Source organism: Symphalangus syndactylus, chromosome 9 (genome assembly GCF_028878055.3).
Source record: "Symphalangus syndactylus isolate Jambi chromosome 9, NHGRI_mSymSyn1-v2.1_pri, whole genome shotgun sequence".
Lineage (NCBI taxonomy): Eukaryota > Metazoa > Chordata > Mammalia > Primates > Hylobatidae > Symphalangus > Symphalangus syndactylus.
The window spans coordinates 99,056,480-99,068,415 of NC_072431.2; the positions used below are offsets into that span (position 1 = coordinate 99,056,480).

The following is an 11,936-nucleotide window of genomic DNA, read 5'->3' on the forward strand; positions in this document are numbered from 1 at the left end:
AAAAAAAAAAAGCTACAGGATTTTGAATGAGAAAGTTTAAGATCCACAGCAAATGTGTACTTTCACATGTGAAAGCCATTGAAATACAGTCTCAGATACACAAGGGATTAAAAATGTACTATTTAAAAAATGCTAATTGAAGACATATTTACACTAACCTAGAAAGGGGATCACAAGACAGAGAATGTGGCAAGACTATATTTGCTTATTCAATACCCGTTTTCTCTTTCTAATTAACAAATGGAACTTCAGTTGTGTTAGGATTGGCCACGTGTGCCTCTAAAAGCCATCAGTCTTTCCTGTAATTGGGTGCGTATGGGAAATGCATTAGTATGCATTTCCTTTTAGGGTCACCAACACCTTCTAAAATAGATTGTGGTGATGGGTACAAGTTCTGTGAATGTGTAAAAACCACTGAACTGCATAATGGAGAATATTATATTCTAGATCTAAACTTCAAATATTAGAACAGACTAGATAATAGAAGTGCAAGTATAAAAAAAGGGAAATTTAGGAATTAGTAACTACTCTTAAATAATGGGATATTAAGGATATTCCATGTTTGAATCTTATAAGGAAAACACAAGAACTTTTTCAGCAAACATTAAGTTAATACTAGTAGAAATAAAAAGAGGAGAGAAGAAAAAAGGTAAAGAAACTATCCTCTACATAATACTAAAGTATTTTTTAAAAAAGGAAAGCATGATGAGAAAATTAAAATGAAGTAAGACCTGTTGGGTTTGGAAAAAAAGGGCTGGGAAACTCCAGCGCATTAGAGCTTAGATAGGTAGGAAGTGACATGACTGATGTGGTGTTTTAGGAAGATTAAACAAATGCATTTGCTAAAATTATAAATTGAAAAGACACATTTCAAACTCGGTAAAAAAAAAAAAATCATATGTTATTTCCAAAAAACATATTGAGGCAGGTGAGAGTTAGTTGGCTCATCTAGTCCTCCTCTGCATCCTCTACTACAGAGTCTAGAACAGATAAATACTTATTTTCCAGCCTTCTTTGCAGCTAGATGTGATCATGTGATACAGTTCCAGCCAATGAGATGAAAGTATGGGGTGTCTGGGAAACTTTTTGCTCTTCAGACAAAAGGAACTGACATAGCTGGAGCTACTCCGACCCTTTATTCCTGACCTGGAAATCACTGTGTTGTCTTTAGCTGCAGTAGACATCTTGTAAGCATGAGGCAACAAAGCAACGTGCTAAAGATAGCACTAGGAAAGGTGAGTACAACCTCTAAAACTCTTAAAAATGCAAAAAAAAAAAAAAAAAGAGAGAAAAAGCTAGAAAAGCAAAAGGATATATACTTATTAAGTTATGGTTAGTTCTGATTTCTGAACTTGTAGCTAAAAGCTTTCCTAGCTGATATTTACAATACTCATAAAGTGGCAGAAAATGTTTAAAAGTAATACATGATGTGAAGATAAGCAATAGCATTAACACAAAAGGACATGTTCCTATGTTAATAGAAGACAAACTAGAATGAACCAGAAAAGTAGCATCAGGAGGGCCTTGTTAACGCTGATAAAGGACAAATGTTACAGTGATGATACAATGACCATAAACCTCTAGGGAACAAATAAAATTGCATTGAAATATGGGGGAATATTGAAATCAGAAAAACATTTTTTAAAAATGTAACAATGATGGCAATTTTTTAAAAACTGGTATCTGAACAAAATAATTACTAAAGTCTATTTTTAAAGCATTTATGTAGGAGAATATCTTACCAGCTGATTAGGGAAGACCTTTCTAAAATGACCCAGAAGCTAAAAACTCTAACGTGTAAGAAAAATATTTGACTACAGTGAAGAAAACATTTTTCTTTAGCAGCAAACACCACAGGCAGAATAGAAAGTTAAGCAACTAATTGGAAAATACTTACAAAATAAATGTCAAAGGTTTAGTATTTTTATTCCCTAAAAAAACTCTTAAGAATCAGCAGGGAAAAAGTAAATAACTCAATAGAAAAAAAAGGACAAGTCTTGGTGCACTGGTTCGTGCATGTAATCCCAGCGCTTCGGGAGGCAGAGGCAGGCAGATTGCTTGAGTCCAGGAGACCAGCCTGGGAAACGTAGCAAGACTCCATCTCTACAAAAAATACAAAAATTAGCAAGCCATGGTGAAACATGCCTCCAGCTACTCTGGAGGCTGAGGTAGGAAGATCGCTTGAGCCCTGGAGGTTGAGGCTGCAGTGAGCCGTGACTGTGCCACTGCATTCTAGCCAGGGCAACAGAGCAAGACCGTGTCTCAATAAAAAAAAAGAAAAGAGAGGACAAAGATCATAAACAGGCAATGCCTAAAGAAATAGATAAAAACATAAGTATATAAAAATATGTTCAGTGAAAAAATATGCATTTAAACAATGAGTTACTATTTCTTTATAGTGGCAAATATTAGGTTGTCCCTACGTTTTATTTGTGAGTGTGACAGATAGAGTCACTTGCATTTTTCTCTTTAGTAACGGGCCTCGGAGTCACCCTTGAAGCTAGGTGTGCTCATGTGACTAAGTTCTGTCCAATGAGCTGGAACCGGGAGTGCTGTGTGGGGCTACCGGGAAGTACACTTACAGAAAATGCCTCAGTGAGGAGCAGCAGAACTCTGGGTACTTCATGTCTCCTCCTTTGTCCTGTGACTTGAAGACAACAGCTAGAGATCCAGGAGCCCATCTTGAGCAATGAGATGACCTGAGAATGGAAACCAGATGTCAGAAGAGGAGAGCAGAGAGACAGTGAGAATCTGGTTGTCTGGTTGGTTTGGAGTCTGCAACAGCCTAGACTGCTTTCTTTCCCGTCTCTGTACCCAAGGTCCAACTCCATCCCTAACAGCTATACCAAAGGTGGTGAAGAGTAAACTGGTGGAGGAGACTTTGATGATATGTCAGAGAATTGTAAATGTGCTTGGATTTTGGCCCAAAGAATTTTACTTTTGGAAAGCTATTTAAAACAAATAATTAGGCAAATATACCAATATACAGATATAATAAAGACACTCATTGGAGCATTATTTTCATAACAAAAATTTTGTTAAGAAAAAAAGGAATGTGGATGTTTTCTTTAGTCTTGTATCATGATGTTTAGTGCAAACCCTGATATTTAAAAGTTTCTTGTTTATTTATTATTATTATTTTTGTAGAGACAGAGTCTTGCTCTGTCATCTAGGCTAGAGTGCAGTGGCATTATCATAACTCACTGCAGCCTCTAATTTATGGGCTCAAGCAATCCTCCCATCTCAGCCTCCAGAGTAGCTAGGACTATAGGTGCCTGCCATCATGCCCAGCTATTTTTTTTTTTTTTTAATTTTTGTAGAGATGGGATCTCACTATGTTTCCCAGGGTGGTCTTGAACTCCTGGCCTCAAGTAATCCTCCTGCCTCAGCTTCCCAAAGTGCTGGGATTACAGGCATAGGCCACCATGCTGGGCCTAAAACTTTCTTAAGGTTTGCTGAGTAAGTGAATGATTAAAAGATTGCTTAAATAAACCATGACATATCCACATAATAGAATGATATGTAATGGTTATAAACTTTAAATACTGACACTTAAAGATGTCCACAATGTTTTTCATTAAAAAAGGTTGTAGTCTAGAATGTGTGCATCTTTATATAACACACATTTCTACAGCACTTTAATTTCATAAAAACAAGCACATACTTCTATTACCAGAAAAAAAGATACTCCCATTTTATAAAAAAGTAAATATATTTCAAATTTTGTGCCATCAGTGAATTTTCCTTAACATTCAAAAATTCTAATCACATAAAAGTCTATAAATAAAATCTCAACAATCAAAAAGAAAATTTATGAAATATTCATTTTGGCTACTATGCAACAAAATATAAAACAAAAGAATTACTTGGAATTCTATTTTTTTTTAAATCTCATAAATAATGTGGGTCTGAGAAACAATTAAAACAATATAGGCTGGGCATGGTTGCTCACATCTGTAATCCCAGCACTTTGGGAGGCCGAGGCAGGCAGATCACTTGAGGTCAGGAGTTGGAGACCAGCCTGGCCAACATGGTGAAATTCCATCTCTACTAAAAATAAAAATTAGCCGGGCATGGTGGAGGGCACCTGTAGTTCCAGCTGCCCAGGAGACTGAGGCAGGAGAATTGCTTGAACCCAGGAGGCAGAGGTTGCAGTGAGCCAAGACTGCACCACTGCATTCCAGCTTGGGCAGCAGAGCGAGACTCTATCTAAAAAAAAAATTTTTTTTAATTAAAACAAGATATTTTAGAAATTGATGACACTGGGACCAAGTCTTAGGAGAATTAAGAAGATGGCATAGCCAAAGAACTGTGCTCCGTGTCCTGAATGCTTTTATTGAAATATGAAAACAAGAACAAACAAATTAAGTATGGAAAGTAGGAGGCTGAGGATAGCAAAGAGAAAAGTAGACGATTAAACAAAACAATGGTAGAGTTGAATACATTAATCCAACAATTGTTTCTTTGCAAAGACCAATAAAATAAGCAATTCTAACGTGTAAAGATGATAAAGAAAAAACAAATATTTTAAACATTTTAGACTTAGAATATAACATATAGGCAAGAGAATATAACAACAGTTAAGTAAACTGAGGCACAATAAAATTTTAAAGAGTTTATTTGAGCAAATGATTCATGAATCCATAGCTCCAAACCAGAAGTGGTTTGGGAGCTCCACTAAGGGAACACGAGGGGGAGGCTTTTATAGAATAAGCACAGAAGTAAAGCAAAGAAAATATTTGGTTACAGTTATGCAATTGCCTTCTTTGGTTTATCCCATTGGAAAGTCCCTAGCTATATTAGTTTGTTGTTTGTTTCTGATTGGTTGAGCTCTAGTTCTGTTTGTTTGTTGTTGTTGTTTTAATATTGTATAGGTATTTGCAAGAAACAGCTCCAGTTAAGTTTCACTTATGTTTGTAAAAGCAAGGTTGAGGTCATTTATGAGACTCAACTAGCTTTGTCTGCTCAGGGCTTCTTCAGGCCTGGTCTCCACTTTAACACAACTATAAGTGCATATAGCTATAACCCTTTAAGACTAAATTCAAAAATATAGATAAAGTGAATAAATTTTTTAGGAAAATTGTAGATTGCCAAATCTAACTGAAGAAGAGGAAGAAAATGTGAATATACCAATAATCATGGACAAAATTGAAAATATATTCCAAGAATTACTCAGCCCAGATGGTTTTACAGGCGAGACTATAGACTGTCAGAAATAGATGAATTTTATACAATTTAAAATTCTAGGGCATAGCAAGAGATGGAATTCCTCAACTGCTGTTAGTAAGTTAACAAAGCTTTGATACTAACACATGGTTTTACCATAAAGTTTCATAAACTGAAGGTAAACATCACTTTTCATATTAATAGATATAAAAAGATTAAATAAAACATTAACAAATATGAGTATATATATCATGGCCAAGAAATAGTTCAGCCAGAAACTTGAGTGATTCAACATTATGAAATTGATTTAGTCCATGATGATAATAGCCAAATGAAAAAAGCATATAATCATCTTGGAAAATGGCCTAAGCATGCATCCTTGTTTTAAAAAGAAAAAAAAATGATGAAAGAAATTTCTAATAAGATCAAAAGAACACTTTTTACACATGGCAAAACTCTAGAGTGTTAATGGCCAATGATTTTCACTGTCTGCTCATTCTTTTAGTGGTAGCTGGGCGAGTAGAGCTGGTTGGAGACTGATGCATCAACAGCATCTAAGTTCTGCAGAAGGAGTTCTGAGACTGAGTCCTGGTTTCTGTCATTAGTGGAAGGCTGTGGAGAGGCAGCATATATTTCATGAATGCCATGAAATCAAGAACACGACAAGAATGTTCATTTTCGGCTGGAAGCAGTGGATCACGCCTGTAATCCCAGCACTTTGGGAGGCCAAGGTGGGCAGATCAAGAGGTCAGGAGATCAAGACCATCCTGGCTAACACAGTGAGACCCCATCTCTCCTAAAAATACAAAAAATCAGCCAGCGTGGTGGCACACACCTGTAGTCCCAGCTACTTGGGAGGCTGAGGCAGGAGAATCACTTGAACCTGGGAGGCGGAGGTTGCAGTGAGCCGAGATTACACCACTGCACTCCAGCCTGGGCAACAGAGCAAGACTCCATCTCAAAAAAAAAAAAAAAAAAAAGAATGTTCATTTTCATGTTATTGTTCAACATTTTCTGAAAGTTCTAGCAAATATGGTATAACAACTGTTGGAAAGGAGGAAAAAATATGTTACCATTATTTCTATTGATGCTGCCTAGCTTGAGTGAAATCTGGGTCATGGTAAGTAAAGAACTCCATTACGGCAATTCATAGAGCAGGGCAATGTGGTTAAAACAACAGCATGAACCTGCAGCAATGAGTCCCACCCTGCCCATCCTTTCCCTTTTGTGCTTGCCCATGCCCTTTGGGAATGAAGCACCACCGGCACCAGTGTGACCCCAAAACATCACTGTTGGAGTATATTTCCAAGGAACTATGGGAACTTATAAGGCATGAGGAATATCCAAAAAATTAGAAAGCAATGTATTGGTATAGGAAGAATAAGAAACCTGCTAACATCACTTTTGTGCCAATCACCTGTAACATACAGTCTTTTAAAAAGGAAAGTAAAGAAAAAAAATCTAACCTTCCATCCTTTTCTGCTATATAGTCACATCATTTACTGGCAAAACTTAATGTACTTTCCAGTGAATGGAGCCCAGAAATTGCTCACACCAAAGACAATCAAATTAGTATTATTATAATCATATTATCCTTGATAAAATAAAAGTAGGATAACAGTTTTGATCTCTGCTTTTGCTAAATAAAGACTTTTCACATAATCTGTGCTAAAATGTGTTGAACACTGAGTTATTATCTGAATAGAGCTCTATTTGGCAACTGGTTTAATCAACTGTTTCACAATTTGTCATACACTTATGCCAGTTAATTTGGTTGTCTGACAATGGGAAATTTGCTTTTAAAGATTGTGATTACTACATGGCATCACCCTTCGACTTCTAAATTAAATACCACAAATTTTAGTGATAATGCCCAGTCTGCCTATAAATGAACAAACAAGTAGTTAAATAAATATTCCTAGCTTTCCAGAGGGAAGGAAAGAAAAACAAGTATAGGCCGGGCATGGTGTTTTGCACCTGTAATACTAACACTTTGTGGGCTGAGGCAGAAGAATTGTTTGAGCCAAGGAGTTCAAGACCAGCCTGGGCAACAAAGTAAAACTCTGTCTCTACAAAAAATACAAAAATAATTAGCTGGGCATAGTGGTGCATGCCTGTAGTCCCAGCTACTGAGGAGACTGAGGTGGGAGGATCGGTTGAGCCCAGAATTTTGAGGATGCAGTGAGTTATAATCATGTCACTGCACTCCAGCCTGCATGACAGAGTGAGAGCCTGACTCTAGAAAAAGAAAAAGGAAAAAGAAAAACAAATCTCTTTCCCTCATCAGCAGCTTTCAGTTCATCATAATCACCAGGTAGTATTTTCACAGTTGCTTTTGTATGTGACCCTTGATAATTATTTGCATGAGCTATTTTCAAATGCATTTCTAAATACCCTGCATGCATAAATTGATTTTTAACATTCTGTTTCAGTAAGAATTTCAGATATTGAGAAGACAGAAAACCTTGGTGCGAAGAAAAGCTAAAGAATCATAGTATTCCTAGTTCACATTAAGTGGTTCAAGCTGATGCTCTTAATGTAAGGAGTGTAGAATATAACATTGTCAAAGGATACAAAGATTCATTTAGACAGGCGGAACTCATTTTTGAGATCTATTGCACAGCAGCATAGCTATAATTAATAACAATATATTGTATATTTCAAAATTGCTGAGAATAAATTTTAAATTTCTCACCACAAGAAATTATGGGTAAATGATGTCAACCTAAATAAGCAGAAAAGAGACTCTGAAAAATAAAATGCTATTTATTCAGGATATTCTTATTAAAATAAGAATATGCATGCCATAGTCAACTATGTATGTATTCAGGAAGATAAAAGAAGACAAAGGTTTTTAAAAGAGAAATGGGAAGGAAAACTTAGTTGTTTTAAGATAATTATCCTTGGCTGCAAGGATCAACGACAAGGGTTGTGGCCAGTCTGAGGTTGGAAAGGCAGTTGCTGGGCAGACGTCCTTGAATAAGTGTATTTTTGTGTAAGGTTTCAATGGCCTTTGCACAAAGTTGTGGTTTTTGCTGAGCCTTTTGTGATAGTTCTTGTTATGAGACATTTGTGTATGAGAACTGTTTATTCTTGGTTTTCCTCAGCTCTGTTTGTCAGGGTTTTTAACACAAGATACTTTATTTTGATTCCGACAACTTTCACAGTGAGGTGATGCATATGTTAATTAACTCAATTATTCCATGTTGTATACATATATGAAAACATCACATTTTACCCGAGAAATATATATATAAGTTATGATTTGCCAACTAAAATAGTAAAAACTTTCAATAAAAAATAAACGTCAAGATTGGTTAAGAAGCAGAATTCAGCTCAGCCACTTAATAGCTAAGTGAACAAACATTGTAAAGTTGTTTAGCCTCTCTATATCTCAGTTTTCTCATCTAATGATTAAAACAGCACTCTGCTCTTGAGGTTGTTAGAAAGAAGGCAGTATGTAAAGCACTTAGAACAGTGCCTAGCCCACAAATGTGAGGTGCTATTTTTATGTGGATTATCTTATTTCATTCTTACAGCAGAACTAAGATGCAGCCATGAAGTTCTTTGTTTCACAGTTGAGGAAAAGTTAAAGGTTAAATGATCACCAGAAGCCACACAGCCTCGAGGGGGCTAGATTCAAACCCAGGCAGCTCTTTTCAGAGCCTGGGACTTATGAGTTACAGGCACAGACTGTAGAAAAGAGGTCTTGATATTAAGACCATTGAGGGGGAAGGTTGAGAGTATTTCCCAAACTCATCCGCCTGGGAATGGAAGTCACAAACTCCTTCCTTTATAATTCACTCACAATCTTCCCTGGGCATAGGCAGTTCAACCAGAATTTATTAAGCAAAGTCTTTGTGCCAGACCTTGTGCTAGATGTTGAGGTTAATAAAAAGAGAGAAATAGAGAATCTGCCCTGAGGGAGCTAACTCTATGGAAGAGATAGATATACAAATAAAAAAAAAATTAGGACTATAACGTCATGTAATAAACTAGATTATAGAACTATGTATGCTGAGCCATTGTTACATTGATGAGGAGTCAGGGAAGATTTTATACAGGAAACAGCATTTGGATTGAGTTTGAACACGAGGAGGCTCTGAGGCATGAAAATCCCCATGTGCTTGCGCCCATGTAGGGGCGTAGATGGCAGTGAGTGGATTGATTGAAAACTTAGGCTAAACAAGATCAGGGTCAGGATGTGAAGAGCTATAAATGCCATAACCAAGAGTCAGAACTTTATTTCAGATACAATGAAGAGGTATTCAAAGCTGTTGTTGTTTAAGACAGGGAAGTAAAATGGAAAAGTCCTGTAATTCAAAATAAGAACAAAACAAATGGAAGCCTATATCAGCAGGGAGGACCAAAAAGAAGAGCCTGGAGGCAAAGCTAAGGGTTAGGAAACAACCTCTCTTAGCAGTGGAGGTGAGGAAAGTCTCTCTTCTTGCCATCCTAGAATCTCTTTTTTTTTTTTTTTTTTTTGTATTTTTAGTAGAGACAGGATTTCACCATGTTAGCCAGGATGGTCTCGATCTCCTGACCTCATGATCTGCCCGCCTCAGCCTTCCAAAGTGCTGGGATTACAGGTGTGAGCCACCACGCCCAGCCTAACCATCCTAGAATCTTTTGTGAGAGCCCCGCTGAAGAGAAGGACCCCCAATGACCAACTGCCTCCATGAGGCCTGGGGTATATCACTTGCCTTCCTCAAGGCCTTTGGGGTGGACTCAGCCAGAAGAGGCCAGAAGAGACAAGTTTATTCCATTTGAAGTATCCCTTCTATTTACAGCCATTGTGTGAGAGAATAGGCTCAGAGCAAAGAGGCTTGTGTCCTGTATAACCTCAAATATGAAAAGCCCGTTACCAGATTTCATCCCAACCTTATATTCCTGAGATTAAACTCTCCACATTTCTTTAACTTTTCCTCAAAATTTTATTGTGAAGTTGTTAATTTTATCATTTTTCTCTGAACAGATAACAAGTATTAAAAATTCTTCTATATTTGGAAGCTTAAAAGCTTCCCTGAGTCCCTGCAGGGTCCCTGCAGGGTCAGTAGAAGAAAGAACCTCAGAGCTTGAAGACAAGGCTTTAAAATTAACCCAATACAACAAAGACAAAGAAGAAACATTTTAAAAACATGAACAAAGCCTCCAAGAAGTTTGGGACTATGTGAAACAACCAAACTTAAGAATAATTGGTGCTTCTGAGGAAGAAGAGAAATCTATGAGTTTGGAAAAATTATTTGAGGAAATAATCGAGGAAAACTTCCCTGGCCTTGCTAGAGATCTAGATATCCAAACACAAGAAGCTCAAAAAACACCTAGAAAAGTTATTGCAAAAAGATCATCACCAAGGCACATAGTCATCAGGTTATCTAAAGTCAAGACAAAGGAAAGAATCTTAACAGCTGTGAGGCAAAAGAATCAGGTAACCTATAAAGGAAAACCTATAAGATTAACAGCACATTTTGCAGCAGAAAACTCTACAAACTAGAAGGGATTGGGGCTCTATCTTTAGCCTCCTTAAATAAAACAATTATCAGCCAAGAATTTTGTATCTACCAAAACTAAGCTTCATAAATGAAGGAAAGACACAGTCTTTTTCAGACAAACAAATGCTCAGAGAATTCTCCACTACCAAGTCAGCACTACAAGAACTGCTAAAAGCAGATTTAAATCTTGAAACAAAACCTCAAAATACACCAAAATAGAACCTCCTTGCAGTATAAATATCACAAAGCCTATAAAACATAACACAATGAAAAAAAACCCAAGATATTCAGGCAACAACTATCACGATGAATAGATGAGTACCTCACATCTCAATACTGATATTGAACGTAAATGGCCTAAATGCTCCACTTAAAAGGTACAAAATGGAAGAATGGATAAGAATTCACCCACCAACTATCTGCTATCTTCAAGATGCACCTAACACCTAAAGATTCACATAAACTTAAGGTAAAGGGGTGGAAAAAGATATTCTATGCAAATGGACACCAAAAGCAAGCAGGAGTAGATATTCTTAGACAAAACAGACTTTAAAGCAACAACAGTTTAAAAAGACAAAGAGGGACACTGTGTAATGATAAAAGCACTAGTCTAACAGGAAAATTTTCCAATTCTGAATATATATGCACCTAACACCGGAGCTCCCTAATTTATAAAACAATTACTGCTAGACCTGAGAAATGAGAGATAGCAACGCAATAACAGTGGGGGACTTCAATACTCCACTGACAGCATTAGACAGGTCATCAAGACAGAAAGTCAACAAAGAAACAATGGACTTAAACTATACCCTACAACAAATGTTTAACAGATATTTACAGAACATTCTACCCAACAACTGCAGAATATACATTCTATTCATCAGCACATGGAACATTCTTCAAGATAGACCATATGATAGGCCACAAAACAAGCCTCGATAAATTCAAGAATATTGAAATTATATTAAGTACTGCTTCAGAAGACAGTGGAATAAAATTGGAAATCAACTCCAAAAGGAAGCCTGAAATCCATGCAAATACATGGAAATTAAATAATCTGTTCCTGAATGATCGTTGGTTCAACAATGAAGTCAAGATGGAATTTTAAAATTCTTTGAACTGAATGATAATAGTGATAGAACCTATGAAAACCTCTGGAATACAGCAAAAACAGTGCTAAGAGGTAAATTCACATTAAATGCCTACATCAAAAAGTCTGAAAGAGCACAAATAGACAATCTAAGGTCACACCTCAAGGAACTAGAGAAACAAAAACAA

At 36.6% G+C, this 11,936-nt stretch overlaps 1 long non-coding RNA gene across 1 annotated transcript; it reads left to right on the plus strand.

The window, feature by feature from the left end:
* The first annotated feature begins 1,092 nt into the window (after window positions 1–1,092).
* On the plus strand, window positions 1,093–4,616 carry LOC134731445 (uncharacterized). Its single transcript, XR_010113722.1, has 2 exons — window positions 1,093–1,235; window positions 2,474–4,616. It is a non-coding gene; the product is annotated as an uncharacterized lncRNA (long non-coding RNA).
* Window positions 4,617–11,936: the final 7,320 nt, after the last annotated feature.